Source organism: Triticum dicoccoides, chromosome 3A (assembly GCF_002162155.2).
Source record: "Triticum dicoccoides isolate Atlit2015 ecotype Zavitan chromosome 3A, WEW_v2.0, whole genome shotgun sequence".
Lineage (NCBI taxonomy): Eukaryota > Viridiplantae > Streptophyta > Magnoliopsida > Poales > Poaceae > Triticum > Triticum dicoccoides.
In genome coordinates, this window is record NC_041384.1 from 84,300,660 (window position 1) to 84,314,506 (window position 13,847).

Below are 13,847 nucleotides of genomic sequence, written 5' to 3' on the forward strand. Positions count from 1 at the left end.
GGTCGTCAGCCCGGCATACAAGAGCTCCCAACCCCGCACCACCGCTCGTGCCACCACCTGCTGCCCGCTGCCATGGCCATCGACTACCACGACGGGACGGAAAGGTGCCTCCTTTCACACCCAAGGGGACTCCCCACCTAGATCTGGGCAATAGAGGAATCCACCAGCGGTATACCACTGTCCAAGAACAGGATCGAGGAACTACAACCCATCTGGCCGAGCCCACCCAATCCCGAGTCAAGCGACCCCCATCAAGCCCCTCCTGGGCGAGACAAGCTCCAAGCAACGACCACACGCTGATGAGAGGCCACCGACCCACCTGGCCATGGCCACGGCGAAAAACGAGAATGTGGACAGGGAGATCATGAGACATGGGAGAAAGGTCCCGCCACCTGCCCCACACGCGGCTTCTCTTAAGCAGCACCGTTCGGCAGCGGCGAGGGGGTGGTGGGGAGGAGGGCTGTGGCGCGGTGGTGATGAGGGCGACACACCTGTATCACCCTATCAAGCGAACAGGGGGGGCTTCTCTGTCAGGTCTCGACAAATACTAGTGTTCATCGAGTGCCATAAGTCTCGACAAATACTAGTGTTCATCTGGTGCCACAAGTCTCATATAATAGTTACACAAAATTATAAATAGGATCCAATTGTTTTCGAAGAAAATATACTTATCATAATATAATATAAAACGTATAATATCTCATGTACCCACAACATTTTCACAAAGGTTGCATAAAATTGTCACCAAGTTCCAATGGATCAACATTTTCAATATTGCTATTGTTTTGAAGATCTTGTCACCTGGAACACAAATGTTAGACATATCGTAGATTCAAATGATTCCAAGAAAATATAAATGAACAAGGAGAGAGAAGAACCTCTAGACCAGGTACTCCTCCCACGCATATATAGACTACTCACAATGGGGAGTAACTTTGATTAGTAACATGCATATGTTACTAGTCTATGTTACCACCTCCATAGTGGGGATCAACACATGTGTGGTGTCACGCAATACTTGATTTATTAGCTTCTAGACTCATCTTGTCTTGGCATGTGTGATGTTACTCATAGTATGAGTAACTAGTTATGTTACTCAATTCAACTCTCTCCTCACTAAATCATTGTCATAAAGCAAATTTGCTGAGTTGAACCTTATGTTAGTGTTGAAGTTATTCTCACCGTGAATAATACTCTTTTTTTCTCGTTGCTCCGGATCCGACTTGATTTATAAACGTTGAACCCTGAGAGTTGATACGTACACGACTCCATGTTACTAATATTTTTGTCCTTTTTGCCAACAAAAGGACAAGAGGACAAGTCGGCCTGGGTATCTCTATATATACCAGCATGGGCAGCACCTCCACACAGTACAGTACTTCCAAGTACACCTCTCACTTTGTTCTCCGAATCATTCGTATATCCAAACAACTCGATGGCAGCAGCTCACACGGACTGTTCCGGCATACAAGTGGGGAGATACCCAGGCCGGAACAGCAGCTGCTGCCATCGTAAAACCAAGAGTTGTGGTGTGCAGCAGCTCACTTCATGGTTTTACGATATTCGACACCACTTGTATGCCGGAACAGCAGCTCACTTCAAATGGTGTGCAGACGATGGCAACTTTTCACCCGATTTTGTGGGGAGATTACTTCCTTACACACCAGCCACAATCTTCAGGGAAGGTATTACTGTACATACTCGTAGTACTACATATAAAGTAGATGTTACAATCATTTGGAGATAACTATAGGGTATTGGAAATATTTTTTGCATGACACCGGCTTATTTAGGTAAATACATAGATGACTTCAATTTGCCGAACCAATGCAACAGCAAACATGCATGCATGCACACGTCGACCCAATTTTAAAGAAAAATTATTATATCTATTAAGTAAACTCATGATTTAGCTTTTCTCGTGAAAACATGACAATCACACTATGCCACGTTGTACACACAAAATACATTATTTGTACTCCCTCCGTATGTGTTTATTAGACACATTCACATTTTGAGCCTAAGTTTGACCATACATTTGTGTAACATAATATGAATTATATGTAGCAAAACGTGTCACTGAAAACTTCCTTTGAATATGAATACGACAATATAATTTTGTTTGAAATATTACTTGTATTTTACTAATCAAATCTAGAGTCAAAATTTGGCCCAAAATACAAGGGTGCCTAATAAACCCGGACGGAGGGAGTACAATGCAACATTAAATTGTTTTTCTAAATGACAGTCTGCACTATCATGAGGATTTGTTATCACAAATAGCGTTCAACAAACAAATGCTAGAAAACACCCATGATTTGTTTCGATGCTATGCAATGTTTACTGTGTGATGGGTATAGGTTTTAATTAGTTGTAACATCTTTTTATGTGTGAAAGAATTATTTTTCTCGGTCGAAACTTTTACAACAATAGTCACCATATTAGGTATAAATTAGATTCTACCATTATTTGTATTAATTAAGAATGTTTTTCTTATATAATATTTCATAGTTATTTGAGAGCAACTATTATTTTTAAATTGGCCAAGTAGCATATCGTAAAACCAAGAGTTGCACACCATTTGAAGTTTATTTGTAAAACCATGCAACTGCCTCATTGCATATTTCTAGAACTAAAATTGCTATAATATATTGAATGTGTGGCTATCCAAATTTCATTACATAGATATTAAATGGTTAGAACATTGACTAAAAAATAAGAATCAACTAACTTAGAAATAAATTGTCTAGTTTGTTAAGATATTTTAAAGGTGTGTCATGTTCATCACAGTTCTTGAAATTGTAGCATTATGGCAAACACTATGATGCAAAGCATTAGTGGTCCACATGATTGATTAGTAATACCATTTATATTATTGCAGCAACCTCAAATGAAAGAAAGAATGGAAGTTTTATTGGAGCAAGTAAGAACAGTAATAAAAGAGTCAAATGGAATACAAAAAGTAACATGGCTTATACTCTTGCTTGAACGACTTGGCTTGGACTACCACTATGAGAATGAGATCGGGGAACTACTGGATGGCGTTTTGAACTCTGATTATGATGATAATAATCTACAGTTGGTTTCACTTCGATTTTATCTTTTGCGGAAAAATAGATATGACGCCTCATCTGGTAAGGCCTCATAAACTTACGCAACCAAGATATATAGCAATCAAACATTAATTTTTTGGAAATTATTAATGTCCATTTTCAATAATCATTGCAGATGTATTCAATAAATTTCAAGACAAACAAGGAGATTTCTTTCAATCGGATACAAATAGTTTATTGAGCTTATATAGTGCAGCACATATGAGGATCAAGGGAGAGCAAGTACTTGACAAGGCAATCTATTTCACTAAAAAAACACCTCCTTGGTGCATTAGAACATTTGGAATCACCATTTGTAGAGGAAGTGTCTTCTGCCCTTCTTACACCTCCTTTTAGAAGGGTTAGGATATTAGAAGCAAGAAGCTACATACCTTGTTATGAAAAAGAGGCTACACGAAATGAAGCCATATTGGAGCTTGCGAAATTGAATTTTAATATTCTTCAACTTCATTTCTGTGAGGAGTTAAAAGAGGTCACCTTGTAAGTTTCTTTTATAATTCTCTTCTTGAAATTATTCTACAATGCATTCTTTTTCTTCTAGTCATAAGAATGCCAACTGACTTATGTTATGTTCATTCTAGGTGGTGGCAGAAACTGAGCGTCGGATCAAATTTGAGTTTCATAAGAGACAGAATAGTAGAAACTTATTTTTGGATAAATGGAACTAGCTGCAATCGCAAATATTCTTATTCTCGTATTATAGCAACAAAGATCACTGCTTTCATGACTATAATAGATGACATATTGGACACCTATGGTAGCACTGAAGAGAGCATGCAAATTGTAGAAGCAATTAATAGGTTAAATCCTCCTTCCCTTCACCAATTAGTTTTTTCTAATAATTACAATACATGTGTTTTATAATATTTTTAATATATGAACTAAATATATATTAGAATAAGCATGAAGATAAATAGCAATATCGAGTCATACAAACAGAAAAGAAATAGTGAAGTGTTGCATTATGAGTAGAATGTATTATGTCGGGTATGTCCTCATGACGCCCATGATTCTATTGGGATGACATATTAGCTATATTACTATATTTTTTGTACCTTGTGTCTTAATACAATTTTTCTTTAGAAAAAGTGAAATAGTTATATTAAGTTGTCTACGTAATAAACATTGTACCTTACACACTAGTTACACTATAACTCCATAAATAAATAAATATTTTAGAACCATAAGTAATTCCATTTTGGCAACAAAATATAAAAAATGTAGTACCATTGGATTATGGTATTTCTAGTTCAAGAAACAATTTATTAATGCACATGTAAACATTAGAGTGAAAACTGGGACATCGTCATGGAGCGATATTTTTATAAGATATGAAGGAAAGTACTTTTGTTAATTATTCATTTAACTGTATTAATTTTTTGTAGAAACACAAATTCATTTCATTCTCGAAGTTTTTTAAATGCAGTATGAGTATTGATTTATTAATTAGTAGTAGTATGGTCTAACATAGTGAAATGCAGGTGGGATGAAGGTGCAATAGATGTGCTTCGAGAATACATGAAGGATATCTACTTATATTTGTTGGAAACATTTCATTCTTTTGAGGAGCATTTAGGACCTGAGAAGAGCTACCGCGTGGTTTATCTTAAAGAATCGGCAAGTATTATATTTTACCATAGAAAACTAGTTTGGCGTATTGAAATGTGCACTTAGTATATTTTAATATGCATTCTCTTACTAATATTTGGTCTCCGTGTGCTGCCAAGATGAAATACCATGATCTAGCTAAGACTAGAAGTGGTATATTTTATTAATGTTGTTAGGCTGATATAAAGTAAAAATGGTAACATACTTTAAGTAAATAAATTAAAACCATATAGATCTGTTTGCAAGTCTACAAGAGAAAATACTTAACTTTCGCTTCAAATAGTGGAACTAGAACATGTAGGACTATGATGACCCGGTGAGCCTTTTGTAATGCTTCGTGTTTCTTAGCGTTAGAGCCAGTTATAAATAGTCATCACGTAGAAATTGTCATTATTGCAACAATCCCATTTCGTAATTATGTGGCCCCGGGTGACGTTGCCCGAGATCCAAATTGCAGTTGCTACTCAAGCACTCATACATACATATCAAACTTAAGTCGATACCTATAGATAGTTGGATACAGGTTGCGATTCCAACCCTATGCATTTGGTACATAACCCAAACACTTCTACAAAATTAATGAGACGGTGTACTAAAATCTAAACCAAGTCCTGGGTGAACTGATATAATGACCAATCGATCCAGATGGAAATTCTAGATAATTCAAACTTTGAAATAAGTATTGTAGGAAAAAAATACTCCCTCCAATGCCCTTATGCAAGTCCACTTTGTTTTTCGTGTCAAACTTTGATTCATAATTTTGGTCAACGAAATATGGATATATGTCATACAAAACATACCATTAGAAAGTCTTTAAAATGTGCATTCACTGACATACTTTTTGTGGCATATAACTCATGTTTTATTGGTAAAATTAATGGTCAAAGTTAGATATAAAAATATGAAGTGGCCTTGTATAAGGGGATGCAGGGAGTACTAGGATAGTGGTTTCCACTGAACTCATTGACTCGTAGAATTTCAATCTTCTGTTCCATATACTAGTGGTTAATAACTGACACTCAGGAAGTTAATCTTGTGTAGCTACAGGTGATAACGGTTAAGCATTAGAACAATGTTAAGCTTTCTCACCTGCTATAAGATGTGTCACGCCCGATACAATTTGTTCTATAATAAATATAATACTTGAATCATTAGGAACCTTTGGAATATATAATTTTATCATCAACAAGTGTGGTCTCTTCTTCTCTTATTCACGTGGGTGACTGCCAATAACATTAATTTTATAGTTGTTAGAGTTGAAACACAATTATACATTTGAACAATATATTTATTAGTCCACCACACATTTTTGTTAGTAATCAATATCCATTTAGGGAGTTGGATGTACTTTCAATGAAACAATTTGGATGTAGGTCGTGTGATAAACCTAGCTAGTTCACATGTATGTAATTTTAACTTATTTTAAAATAGAGAAATGGGACAAGGTCTTCAATTTAGAAAGTTCAGATGTTATCACATACATTTTTTGAACAAGATATGACTTACCAAAATAGAACACACCTTTAAACATTTCATGAGAGTACAAAATTAACCCACCAATTGACTTCTTGGCACTGTAATTATCTTTCATTTTCCCATATGTTGTTTGAAAATTTCATAGTATCAATGAATTGAGCATAGCTCGGAAGATTAGATTCCTTGTGGTGAACCTATCAACCGGGGTTTAAGTCCTATACTTTGAAAGGGTGCTTCCATTTTACTAGATTTATTCCAAGCTTTTTGTTCATTGGGAGTCGACGTTCCCTACAAGTTGTCCGTGGTAACTTCATTGATCTCAAGATTTTTTGGCTTAGCCTCTCAGAGGAGCTCATAGGGCTAGGGTGTGCATGCTTGTGTACATTGTGTGTGTGGGCGAGCGGGCTCTACGTGTGTGTATCTGAGCTGTTTGTACTAGGTTTCCAAAAAATTATAGTATGACTTACAATAATTCACTAAAAATGGTATTGCTTTTCATGAAAGAGTTAGTGTTAATGTTGATATTTTTCATGAAAACCAAATTCCCTAGTAAAATTTTCTTGTGTCCATTCCCTGCAAATGTAACTGTTGAAGTTTTGGATGACAAGATAACTTTATATATACCAAACATGTAGATGGACAATGGATAATTTCAATTTCGTATCTTTGTTTCAAACAATTTTAATCATTTTGTAATTCTTAGCAATATTACAAACATTTTGGGTGATTAATTTTGAAACCTCAAGAAATTAGTTCAAGCATACAACGCTGAACTAAAATGGCGTGATGAAAAATATGTGCCAAAGAAAATAAGCGAACATCTTGAAGTTTCAACGATAAGTATTGGGACATCTGTGGTAGCATGTGCTTTTCTCGTTTGCATGGATAACATAAATGCGGAGACTTTCAATTGGCTTTCTAGCGAGGCGAAACTTCTCAAGTCTTTTGCTATATTTGTACGGCTCAGGAACGACATGGCATCAATAGAGGTACACATTATTAGAGATGTACTTGACTTCAAATGGATATTTTGCATGCATCTTGGGAAAGTGTTGCAGCGATTTGAACATAATTACTGTCATGTGTTTAAAGAAGTAGCTATACACAATGAATATTCAATCATATTTACTGTGACAATTTAAGGCACATATGTATCTTTTTGCATGCTTCCATGGTGATAACCACATATTGTTATGGTATTGCTAGAATATTTAAACTTTAATAGACATTTTTTAAATGGAAGCTATAACCATTTTCAATCTTGCTTAGCTATGCAAGCTTGAAGTGAAACTGGACTAAGCATGCCCGACCTAGGCATGACGATGAATACGATGGCATTCATCATAGAGAGTGGGGCCCATGAAACATGTGTGTCATGTGTAATATATACATTGGCTGCTATGTTTACAAGTTTCCTTGTCTTATGTATCTTGATCGATGGTAGCAAATAAATTCACTAAAGAAAGGTGAAACATAGCCCTTTGCATTATGAGATCTCAAGTGAGGAGCGGCAAAGTGGAACACAAATGTCTTTTTCTAATTTCTTGTAGAGGTCTTCTGAACATCCCTTTGATTAAACTAGCTATTGTACTAAAATATAATTGACACCTTCTACCATTATATGTGATTAAACTAGCTATTGTACTAAAACATAATTGACATTTTCTACCATTATATTTTGCAGCGTGAGCAACAAGGGATCCACTGTGCATCTACTATCCAATCTTACATGAAGGAGCATGAGACGACAAAAGATGACGCGTGTAAAGAGATAAAGGAACTTATTGAGAATTCATGGAAAGATATATTAAAACATTATTTGGAATTGATAGATCAACCAATGGTTGTGCCACAAATTATACTTGACCTTTCAAGAACCGTGGATAACATGTACAAGCATACCGACGCATACACTAATTTAGAGACCATCAAGGATACTATAAGAATGCTTTTTGTTGATCCAGTGGAATAGATGTACGAAGCATGCATCCACAGGGGATAGAAAAGTAGCAGTTATACACTGCTTTTGCAACAATAATGCCCAGTCATGTTAGAATGGTGATCAAGAGCACTCTACTTAGATTGCCACCATGTTAATGTATCTTTTTTCAGTTAAACAAACGTGTCGTGCTCACTTCCGGGAATGTATGAGTGACATTAAACTTCGTTTTTATGCATTGGCTTTTTGAAACATAAATGCTTTCTTTCATTCATTTGCTCTGTGTGTGGTCCTACCCTAGTCCATTGTGCAAGCATAGAGATTGTTTCTTCCTCCTAGTATAATAGAAAATAATCGTCAAAACTTATCCAATCAAGGGGTAAGTTACACTTCAAACCCAAAAAAGGTTGCTTGGTGTCGTAATTGTATTCATTATTTCATATTGCATTTTTGTAAGGAGCATGCTGTATGGTTAACGCCAACATTGTGATAATACAAGTCCTTGCATCTTTCTCCTCCCTCCTAATCCTCACTGGCTCCAGATAGATTTTCAATATCATAAGATGCATCACAATCGTCATCCCAATCATGAATTTTGTCATAAGTAATAGGCATATCATACTCAACATCAGTATTGGTTATAGACATTGTTTCATCATTAATAGCAACTAGTAATCAACCCGTGCAACTCCACATGGCTAGCAATTAATGAGACACATAAATAATCAATAAGAGCTTCATATTTTTATATTTTATATGTTTTTCATGGTTGAAAAACATGATATGAAGAATATTATTGGCTCAAATGATGCATCAAGGTGATACAGCCGTACATAATTCAAAATATAACTTTATTCCTCTTTTTTTATTGTAAAAGTAAAATATAAATCCCACAATTAGTTTTAAGCAGTTTTTTAGGATCAACAAGGAGGCTCGAAAGGAGCCCCCAATTATTAAATATAAGAAGGTATAAAGATTCCAACATCAGAAAGACCCCACAAGTTTGTGGCAAAACTAAATTACTATTAGTTTGTTAACCATTGTTGTACTAGTACCTCACAGGGCTACGCACACCCCAACCGCACACAGTTTCTAGAACTATTTACTCGAGTGGGTTGGCTATTTTGGGGGGGGGGGGGTCATCGTTGACCAAGTAGAAATCGTGTGCAACGGGCCATGCAAAAACCGCCAGGACCCCAATCCTAAGTCACACCAATCTAGCATGTAACACATCATATCACTTTGCGACCTCACGCACGGCATTCCCACTGCTGCAGCCTTACCTTGGCCGGGACCGTTTGTGCCTTTTGGATGACGTATATGATTGTTTTGCTAGCATCCATATGAAAGAGAACCCGGGCCAACATGACTAGTCGTAAATCCAAGGTGGCACAAACTTATAGGGACATGCATACATGACCCAACAATGCACGTGTCAGTTAGCAGTGACTGTAACCGAGCTGTAGCAAGCTATTAGGACTCCAGTAAACACCGCGTGACATTTCCCTGTAGGGACAGACACGGGAGCAAAGAAGGACACATGCCGGTCAGCCCATTTGTTCTGGAGCAGTAGCGAACTACCATGGCTCAGTGGAAGCACTAGGAGACATTTCTCCATAAGGAAGGCTACCAAAAATAAACAACTAGGTGTCGGATCCCACACATACCAAGCATTTCAATAACATACACACAGTATGCTCGATATGTGTAAGTACAACATGGTCACAACAAAACTCTACGACTCAAAGTATTTATTTGAAAGGCTCCGAAGAGTCATACATATCATGATATTACAAACAGGGGTAACATGACCCATCATACAAGCAACGAAAGCATAACATGTCTGAGTACAAACATCTACAAAAGAAAAGGTTATCTGCAAGGCCCTCCATAGGAACCAGACCTTTGTCTGGGATTCCCAAGCTAATCATCGAAGCCCACATGAAACTACTAGTGAGACTGAAGTCTCCTCTACAAAACATAAATAAAGAAATTGTTGAGTAAAAATGTACTCAACAAGACTTACATTAGAACTAACTACATATGCATCAGTGTAAACAAAGGGGTGCACTACTAGGGAAAAGCTTATAGACAGACGCTTACTAGTAGCGAGGGTTCATAACCCTCGCTACTGCTACTTACTAGTAGCGCGGGTTTTTAACCCTCGCTACTACTAAGTTGATACTAGTAGCGCGGGTTTTTAACCCTCGCTACTACTAAGCGGTCTCTACCGTGCCCTCCCGGGACATGCCATAGTAGTAGCGAGGGGTACAAACCCGCGCTACTACTAAGTTGATAGTAGTAGCGCGGTTTTACACCCCTCGCTACTACTAAGTACGAGGTAGGTGAAATCCCCGTATCCTCAGCCGAATCCCTCCTCTCTCCCTCACTTTCCCCCCTCTCACTTTCCTCGTCTCACCCTCATACTCCAGCGGTGGCCGCCGCTGGTACACTCTGCTTTCTTCACCCCCTCCCTCTCCGAGATCCCTTTGGTGGGCGGTCGCCAGAGCTCCTCGCCGCCGCCAAGATGCGGAAGCGCGACCACGGCATCCTCCTCCTCGCTGCCTTCACCGTCTTCTTCTTGCTCCAGGTCAGCCCTTCCCCCTCTTCGATTCGATCCGGAATGCTAGCTGACCCATCCCCTCCTCCTCCGGCAGCACGAGGGCGACTTCTCATTCCGGAAGACGTTGACCGCCTCCTGCCGCCACTCGTCGCCGACCTCAACGGCGACGGCCGCCGCGAGGTGTTGCTCCCCACGCACGATGCCAAGATGCAGGTCCTCCAGCTCCTGGCCCACGCCGGGCTGGCCTCCGCAGCCGCCCTCGACGGCTTCCACGAGGCACGCGTCATGGACGAGATCTCCCTGCTCCCGACCAACGTGCGCGCGTCATGGGGTTGAGATTTTTTTGGGTTTTCAAATTAATAGTAGTAGAGTGGGTCACAGACATGCGCTACTACTAACACACATACTAGTAGCACGGGATGCACCGCGCTACTACTACTAGTTAGCTGTAGCGCCGTAGTAGTAGCACAGGCACCTGCGCTACTACTAGCTTTTAACCCGCGCTACTACTAGGTTTAACTGTAGCAAGCCAACTTTCACTCGGTTGCTATCCTATACTGCGAGTACTTTCTTTGAGGTGGCACACACAAGTCCACATATTCACCAAATTAATACACCACTATGGATCCGCTCCCGTCTCCCTTCGAGAAGGCCATCCATAGCACTTATGCTTATCTTGCACATTTTAGAGTATCCATTTAACTTGTCTATAAATAATGTAAGTGTTCCAAGTAGTCCATATCCGCGGACGCGGCTATTCGAATAGATCACGTTAACCCTGCAGGGATGTACTTCTTCACACACGCTTGATAACCCACAAGTATAGGGGATCGTTTGTAGCCTTTTTCGATAAATAAGAGCGTCGAAACCAATGAGGAGCTAAAGGTAGAACAGATATTCCCTCAAGTTCTATCGACCATCGATACAACTCTACGCATACTTGACGTATGCTTTACCGGAAACAAGTATGAAACTATTTTGTAGTTGTGATGCTAGAACTACTTTGCAAGAATAAAACTAGAAGTACTTTGCAAGATAATAAAAGTTAGGTGTTTAGTAGAAGGGTTTTTGTCAACAAGAAAGTTACTTGTCCCTAGGCAACCGATAACAAGTACCGGTAATCATTCTTGTAATTTTATATGAGGTAGAGGCATGAGCTAACATACTTTCTCTACTTGGACCATATGCACTTATGATTGGAAATCTAGTAAGCATCCACAACTACTAAATATCATTAAGGTCATGCAACCCAACCATAGCATTAAGTATCAAGTCCTCTTTACTCCCATATGCCATAACCCACCTATCCGCGTTTGGGCTGCTGTCATCCCCCGCAACACTGACAATAAGAAAACCATGAACATATTGCAACACCCTACAATGGGGGTCCCTCACGTTTGCACGAGAACGGAGGGCACCGTAGGACAACACCATAAATAAAATATACAATCATACCAACCAAGATCACGATTAACCCACAGGACAAAATGGATCTACTCAAACATCATAGGATAACCATAGATCATTGGCAAATAATATATGGAGTTGAGCACCATGTTTAAGTAGAGATTACAGCGGGGAGAAGGGGTGTTACACCGCTGCATAGAGGGGGAGAAAGTTGGTGTTGACGGTAGAAATATTGTTGATGTAGATCGTCGTCCCGATCGTTGCCCCGGTGGCACTCCGGCACCACCCGAAGCGAGGGGGAGAGAGCCCCCCTCCTTCTTCTTCCTTGGCCTCCCCCCTAGATGGGAGGAGAGTTCCCCCTCTGGTCCTTGGTCTCCATGGTCGCGGAGGGGCAGGAGCCCCTTCGAGTTTGGATCTCCCTCTCTGTTCTCTTCTGTTTCGCGTTTCCAGATCTAGACGAAAAGCGTTTCTTATATTCCCGGAGATCCGTAACTCCGATTGCGATGAGATGTTAACAAAAATTTTCCGGATATAAGCTTCCATGCGCCCGAAGTAGAGCTCCAACCGACGTTCGAGGTGGGCACAACCCACCACCATGCGCCTGGCTCAGGGGTCGGATCCTGGTGGGTTGTGCCCACCACGGGACTCCATTTGCGGTGATTCCAACTCCCAAAAATCAAATATAGTCCAAAATAATTCTTCGTAAATTTTTATCGCGTTTGGACTTCGTTTGGCATGGATTTTCTGCAATACAAAAAACATGCAGAAAACAAGAATTGGCACTGGGAACTGGATCAATAGGCTAGTCCAGTAAATCATATAAAAAGTTGCCAAAAGTATGTAAAACTTGTGTAATATTGGCATGAAACAATCAAAAATTATAGATATGACGGAGACGTATCAACGCTGTCACCACTTACCGCCGTTTACACGACATGTACTCGACAACCTTCAAGCGGAAGCCCAGCGAGGGTGTCGGCCACGACCTGACTAATCGCACAAGTCTCTAGTCCAGTTTTATCGCCTATTTGAGTTCCATCCGCAAGTAAGTCCGGCTGAGGTTTCCACTATGGCCCCAAACGGTGTGTGCAGGGTTCCCAAGTCCACCAAATGGGTGCCACTTGGTACACCGGGGCATGGTGCCTAGTATGTCCCAAGCCCACATGTACCGGGTGCCACTTGGTAGACTACTAACACAACCTACAAACACCAGAAACTAGTTGCAACTCCTAGACAAAGATCGAGGCCACTAATAAGTCGAGAGAGTTTGGAGTGCCCGGAGCCCAATGTGCGGTAGTAACTGTCTTGGATCACAAACATGGAACTTAGTTCCTATGGACAGTCCCAATGAGACAACCCACCATGTACTTCTACATCGCGTGTCATCGCTACCTTTACCAAATCATGTTCATACACTTAGCTCACAACAGTAGGACATGTTCACCACATTCGAATTCATTCCAGATGAATCAGACCTGACATAACTCTAAGCATAGCAGGCATAACAAGAAAGCAGGAATGAGTAGGCACATCATGGCTCAAACAACTCCTACTCATGCTAGTGGGCTTGAACTATTTACCGTGGCAAAGACAGGTCATGCCGAGGAAAGGGTTCAACTACCGCAACATGTAACAGTTGAATTGTTGTTGTCCTAATGCAATAAAAGAGAGTAGTAGCGAGGGAGTGGGATTGTATCAGAATTCTCAAAGGGGGTTTGCTTGCTTGGCACTTCTGAAGATG

The 13,847-nt window shown here is 39.8% G+C and overlaps 1 pseudogene; it reads left to right on the forward strand.

Moving 5' to 3' along the window:
- Window positions 1–1,616: 1,616 nt before the first annotated feature.
- On the forward strand, window positions 1,617–8,169 carry LOC119271995 (annotated as a pseudogene).
- Window positions 8,170–13,847: the final 5,678 nt, after the last annotated feature.